The sequence below is a fragment of the Poecilia latipinna genome, unplaced genomic scaffold (genome assembly GCF_001443285.1).
Source record: "Poecilia latipinna isolate Pla-1442-1.1 unplaced genomic scaffold, P_latipinna-1.0 Scaffold1203, whole genome shotgun sequence".
Lineage (NCBI taxonomy): Eukaryota > Metazoa > Chordata > Actinopteri > Cyprinodontiformes > Poeciliidae > Poecilia > Poecilia latipinna.
In genome coordinates this window covers 120,245-126,415 of record NW_015113819.1, presented here as the reverse complement: position 1 = coordinate 126,415, position 6,171 = coordinate 120,245, and the positions used below count along the sequence as shown (strand labels likewise).

At 39.6% G+C, this 6,171-nt stretch overlaps 1 long non-coding RNA gene across 1 annotated transcript in view; it reads right to left on the bottom strand.

Annotated features, from left to right (window-relative positions):
* Positions 1-269: 269 nt before the first annotated feature.
* The window catches only part of LOC106960630 (uncharacterized), an 81,002-nt gene continuing 75,100 nt past the window's right edge, over positions 270-6,171 (bottom strand). The window contains exon 4 of the long non-coding RNA XR_001427609.1: positions 270-1,064. This is a non-coding gene — a long non-coding RNA (uncharacterized LOC106960630). The remainder of the gene's footprint in view (positions 1,065-6,171) is intronic.

Below are 6,171 nucleotides of genomic sequence, written 5' to 3'. Positions count from 1 at the left end.
CTGGGGTTTGATCGAACCCAGGTTAAGAACCTCTGCTTTAGATGTTCACGTATTGTGGCGGTCTCTACATTCAGCTCGAGTCTTTCCTCTTCATAGCACAAAACAATCATTTCTCGAAGAAACTCGCACTTCTCTGAAACATCGATTAGATAAGAAGACCAGGCTGCACTGTTGCTCTACTGTTGTATTTTCATTTTATTACTCAATGCTTCGTTTGGACGTGCGAACAGTTATAAAAACGTCTACAAATGCATTTAGTAAATCACAGGTTGGAAATGTAGAATATTTATTAAAAACACATGTCTAAAATCCAACCTAGACGAGTCTCCTTTTGCATGAATTAGGAATACCGTGCATATAAAACACTGTTTAGCTGTTATCTTTGTAGTTTCCACCGTCTCAGTCCATGATTGAATTCACCCACCACCGCCTCACCTTTCCTTTAAATCACTCAATCCATTATTCACCGACGGCGGACAACTCATCCACCACGCAACATACTTAAAAAACACAACGCCTCCCTATGCATATAACACCTGCTTTAGTCGGAAGAACAGAGTTGCATTAAAATGTGTCAATATTCTAATAACTTGCAATCTTTCATTTTGAATCCCTTCTTCTTCTTTTTTTTCCTCCCACCGCCCCCAACCAGGAAAGGCAAAGGGAGGTGGAATAGAGATGTTCCGGTTTGCCTCCAGGGAATGTTTTCTGGTTCCTCAGCTTCTGTTGACAACAATGTGGGCGCTCTTTTCCTTTCATTTCCCTGCCAGGCAAGGTCACCTGCATCATTTGCATTTCGTGGAATTGTTTCAGAGGAGAACATTCTGACTTGTATTAATGTGCGTGTACATGCCACTTTTTCCTGACATGTTCTGAATATTCAATACCGTCCACAGGTAAAGTCAATAAATGAATTCAGATTTTATGAAAATGGATCGGGAACGGGGTACTCTATGGAAATTGCGTCTTTGGGAGGATGTGTCGACTCGGATGCTATAAAAATCTGCATGTCGTCGTCCTTGAGGCGAGTTCCGGCAAACTTTTCCGAGCACATCGAGGTTCGCCTGCATGCGAAAGGAAGACAAAGAAAGCTATCTGTGCTATCTAAAAGTAAAAGAAGAAAAACAACAAATAAACACACCACATCTTCCACACAGAAAAGATCCTGTTTAAAAGACTTAAAGGTTAAGTTTCTCCGCTTACAATGCAATGTAGACAAAAGTCAATTCACATCGGTATGCTAAACGAACCAGACCCTTTCCTACATCATTTGACCTGACATTTTAAGATATCCTATCGTCTTTCTTGTCAAAGTGAAGTCTGTCTCGCCGAGTGCTGTTCAAATGTCGTCATTTTGTGACTTCTTCCGGAAAATGCATTCTGATATTAAGACAACCAGAACAAAAGGTGCCAGAATTCACATATGAGACTCTTGAGATGAACCAAGAAGGTGATTTTTGATTTGTTGCTCCGTCGTGTTGGTGGAATCGGCTAATGAATGCCGTTAAACATGTTAACAACTCTAACAAATTGACATGACTCCAACGGTGTGTACATGTCAATCTTGATATCACAAAAGTTGTATTCATTTGTATAGCGCATTTAAGCATACTACAGATTATTCGTATTTCCTAAGTCTAGCTACCCAGCGTTCAACTCTTCATCTTTTGAAATTCTTGAGTTTAAAGCACTCTGCATGTCTTGCACCAAATGGTAAATTAATTTATGGAGCACCAGTTTCAGGTATACTAGTCACTCAAAGTACTTTACGCTAACAATACCCATTCACACACACACACACACACACACACACACGGAAATGCAGATCAGCAGGTAACCTGGGGTTAAGGTTCAGTTCCAACATGTTGGAAATGAACCTACAGTCTTCTGATTGCAAGGTGATTACCAATGAGCCACAGTTGCCCCACACTGTATGTGTGACTCACTGCATCTCAAACCTTTAGCTGTGACTCATCTGCCGTTTTTACTAAAAGAAAATGAAGTCCAAACAAGATTGGTTCTGGAAAAGATTTTCAAGGGATCACATTTTAGCCGCCAACACCTGAACATTTTTAATGACTAAAGCAAAAGCTTGCAGTATGCTGCTTTATATTGCCTTATCAGCACGTGCTGAAGGATGGAGAGCTGATGTTGTGCAAAAATATTTTGTTCTGGTTGTCAGAAATGCTCAAAAATAATAAAGCTTGTCATTTTTTTTTTCAAAAAAAAAAAAAAAAAAAAAAAAAGCACAGTTAAGCTGTTTATCCTTGAATGCAGCACAAACTTGCAGATGTAGAACAGTGCGACCGGGGTATTAAAGACCTCTGACACTGCTACACTCCAACTGCAAATCCCTGAAATCTTTTCACTCTCAGCACTGCACCTCTGTCCTAGTTTCTTGCATCATCACAGAGCAAAGCCCAGGGCAAACTGGTCATTATGATGGAGCAAAAGGATCCCCTGGCACCTTACACGAAACAGAGACCTGCTCAGCGAGCGAAGCCAAAGGCCCCACGTTGACCTCGCAGGGCTTGAATCGGCTTCAGATAGACGGACATTTTACAGTTATAAGTACTCTTCGGAATAAAAAACGGGTCTGTCTGTGGCTGGGAAATGTTGCGTAAGCTTGTCCTTGTGGAGAACTTTCAACTATACTCCCCCCCCCTCCGATATCTTAAAGGTTTCTTTTAACTCTGTCTTTTTGGTATGTTTATTTAAAAAAAAAAAAAAAAGTACTGAGGAAAAATAAAAAATAAATAAATAAAGGAAAAGAACAACTCTTATTTATGCAATTTAGTCTTCTGACAGTTCCCATCTTCATGAATACTAACTTCAAAAATAAGGCACTCTTTTCATTTCGACAACTAAAAGCGTCGCTCAGATCTAGAATGTCCTTTAAAAGTTATTTTGTATTTACACACAACAGATGGTGTGCAGCCACAGTTCCCTACTAAAACAATTTAATCTGGCCTCTTTTTAACACACAATGCTAAAATTGCTAAATTGCTCAAATTTGGTTAAATTACAATAGATGTAAAAGTGGTTGCTGATTAAATATTTCTTAGTTTGTTTCATTCTTTTTACAAAAGTACAAATTTACAAAGAACCATGAATCCTTTCTGCCGCATTACAAACAATCTTTATTTTATTGGAAATGATGGTGAAAAACTAACAGTAAATATAGCAAAGTTTTACAGGGGGCAGGAAAAATGATATATGATAAATGTTTTTTTAAGATTCATTAATAAGATCCAGTAAAAAACACTTTTCTCTCGACGTCACCGTTTTAGTCCATTTCATTTATCGGAGAATTTTAATTTACAAATAAACGGAAAAGTGCTGTGGAAGGAGGCAAGCGGACTTGTTCAGCACCATTTATCCACAAGCTAATTCAAAATAGATAAAAATAAAACATCTGAGATAAAAAAAATAAAAAATAACACCAAAACAAATCCAAACATAAGCATCACAAAAAAAAAAGCTTTAAAACTTGGTACAGAATTCAATAGAAATAGAAAATGTCAAATATCTAAATTAGACCAAACAAATCTGCATGACGGCAATGCTATAGAAATAAGTGTGCTTCATCAGACACTCAATAATGTTTACATGCCATGGTTCATATCTGAGCAGCAACACTAAAACGTATGTCAGCCGCAGACTATTTATAGCGCAGAAGAAGGAGAATCTAAATTATATCCTTTGAAAAACAGGAAGCCAGTGCAGGTATTAAAGGAACTAGTGCAATGTGATCCATGTCTGTGGTTGGTCAAGAGTCTGGCGGCCGCATTTTGGATGAGACATCGCCCGATTGATTTTTACAGAGACTTGTAAAGATAATATTACTGCAATATAACCTACTGAAAATAAAGGCGTCCACCAATATTTGTGCGTTCTGTGCTATGTAGGAAGCCCTTTACTCTGGCAATGTTGTTTTTTTTTTTTGTTTGCTTTTTTTACGCGGTTAGCTGGTTGATTTATTGATCGAAGTTATTTGGCTGTTAAAGACTAGTTGTGATTTCTGAGCCTACATTATCTGGAACTGATTACTGATTTTTCTCGAAATTTCAGCTGACGCCAGGACCGTGGCTGTAGTTCACTATTGCCATGTGATGACAACAACAACAAAAAAAATTAAAGTTGTATCTAATCAGCAAAGATGCTGTAGGAGTCAGTCCTCCATCCTCTGATCTAGCGGCATCATATAGATTTTCAAACAATGTGGCTATAAGCTGGAGCCCTGTGATGTTTTTGTAGTGGCAGTATGCTCAATCTTCTACGTAAGATCAGAATCAATTTAGCACAGTGCCAGAAATCACTTTCCAATCTGTCAGTCAGGATGTTATGATCCACTGTGAATCTACCCAACCTATCCAAACAAGGCTAAGTTGACTGAATGCTGCGGAGAGCATTAATCTAGAAACGCACCAGATGTCCCTGCAGCGGTATTGACACCTAAACGTCATGATGATTTTTCCTCTGCTCCAGATAGGCACTAATTTATGTTCGTCTATCATGTAAAATCCCAATAAATAAGCTGAAGCTGGTGGCTATAAAAATGTGACTACCTTTAATGATACTTATATAAATATGCTGAAGGACTGGATATAACCCGACAGACTTCCGAGTAAATTGCAGACCTTAAGCGGAGCTGTTTTTAATGTCATAAAAACAGACAGACGGTATCTTTCCCTTTGTAGTTTGTACACAAATATTTTCCATGCGTCGCACGCAAAGGTGCCATCAAAGTTGGATAAGTCTAAATAATGATCAAGAGATCTTAAACAGCTTTGCACTCTCTACACCGAAAGAAGAAGAAGAAGAAAAAAAAAAACATCAAAGGGATCGGATCTAAATGATCTGCTGCTTCCTCAGCTGTTTCAGTGTCTGCAGAGTTAATCGCATTGTACAGTTATGATCATTGTCAAGAATTAATGTGGCATCCGCGGGCTTTTTAGCCTGTCAAGTCAGCTTTCTCCAGCAGTCTGTTGGCGAAAGCAGCAGACAAGCGTTATTAACTTTAAACTACAATCCCCGCCAAAGACGTGTGCAAAAATACATCTTAAAAACATCTAAGCTCATTATCTTTGCGGTGTCGGCGGGGGGAAGAGAGCGGGGAGAGCGATGCCTGGATGAGCTGCAGGTTCACACCCAGCAGACTAAAAGTGTGACACTGATGGGCCAAGGATTTCAGATTTTGCCCCCCCCACCCTCCCTTCCTTCCCTTCCCCTTTGCAATAATCCCCATTTCAGCTTGCAAGACTTTTTTTTTTCCCTTCAGATTTATCTTTCTCTTCTTTTCTTCGCATCTCATATCTAAATGTTAATCGGCCGTGCTGCCACACGTTCCAAATAAATCTGCTCTGAGCCACGCAGACAGAATAAAGGCTGATGGATTACTCGCATTTCTTTATCAGGTGAAAACAATCATTAAAAGTCAACGTTCTAAAGATAAACTGTTTATAAACCTCAGGCCCAAAGATGCGTATTTAGCCAACTACCTCTTTATGTCCAATTATCAAACAGGAGGACAAACTTCTGAAGGCAACTTGGTCACACAACACAATCCGTTAAATATTTGTCCAATGGACTGCGCAGACTGGGGGGTCAAATTACAGTGAAAGCTCATTAAATTTGCACTTTGCTGAAACCTGCTGAATCCCGCAGCGAAAGCATTAGTTTATCTCTTAGAGATGTGTTAAACCTGAGGTCAAAAGCTTGCCTCCAGACTTCAGGTGCATCAGAAATATCTACTTCTTTTATTTATGTCATCTCACTCTCCACGCAGATTGGCTCCCAGATATAAGGAGCTTATTGTTTGCGTGTTATTCTGCTCTTAATAAACCGTGTGACTTGATCTGGAATCAGCAACATCATGCACAGGGAACTCAAATTTAATGGCAATTCAAATATATGCATAGTCCTGATTTCAGTCTGCTCTCACTTCACTGCGCGGTCCGACTCCATATTTACCTTCTGAAACACCGACACACGTTTGCAGTCCGTCAGCTTGGCAGACAGCTCAAGCTGAATTTCCCAACGCTGCTATTGGCCATATGAAAGCGCATCATATCACGCAGCTGTCAAAGTTCAACCCAGCTCAACTTTGACCTCTGCAAGCAAAGCTAAATGGCTGCCTGTGACACAGTGGCTAAGACGGCAGTCCTCCAC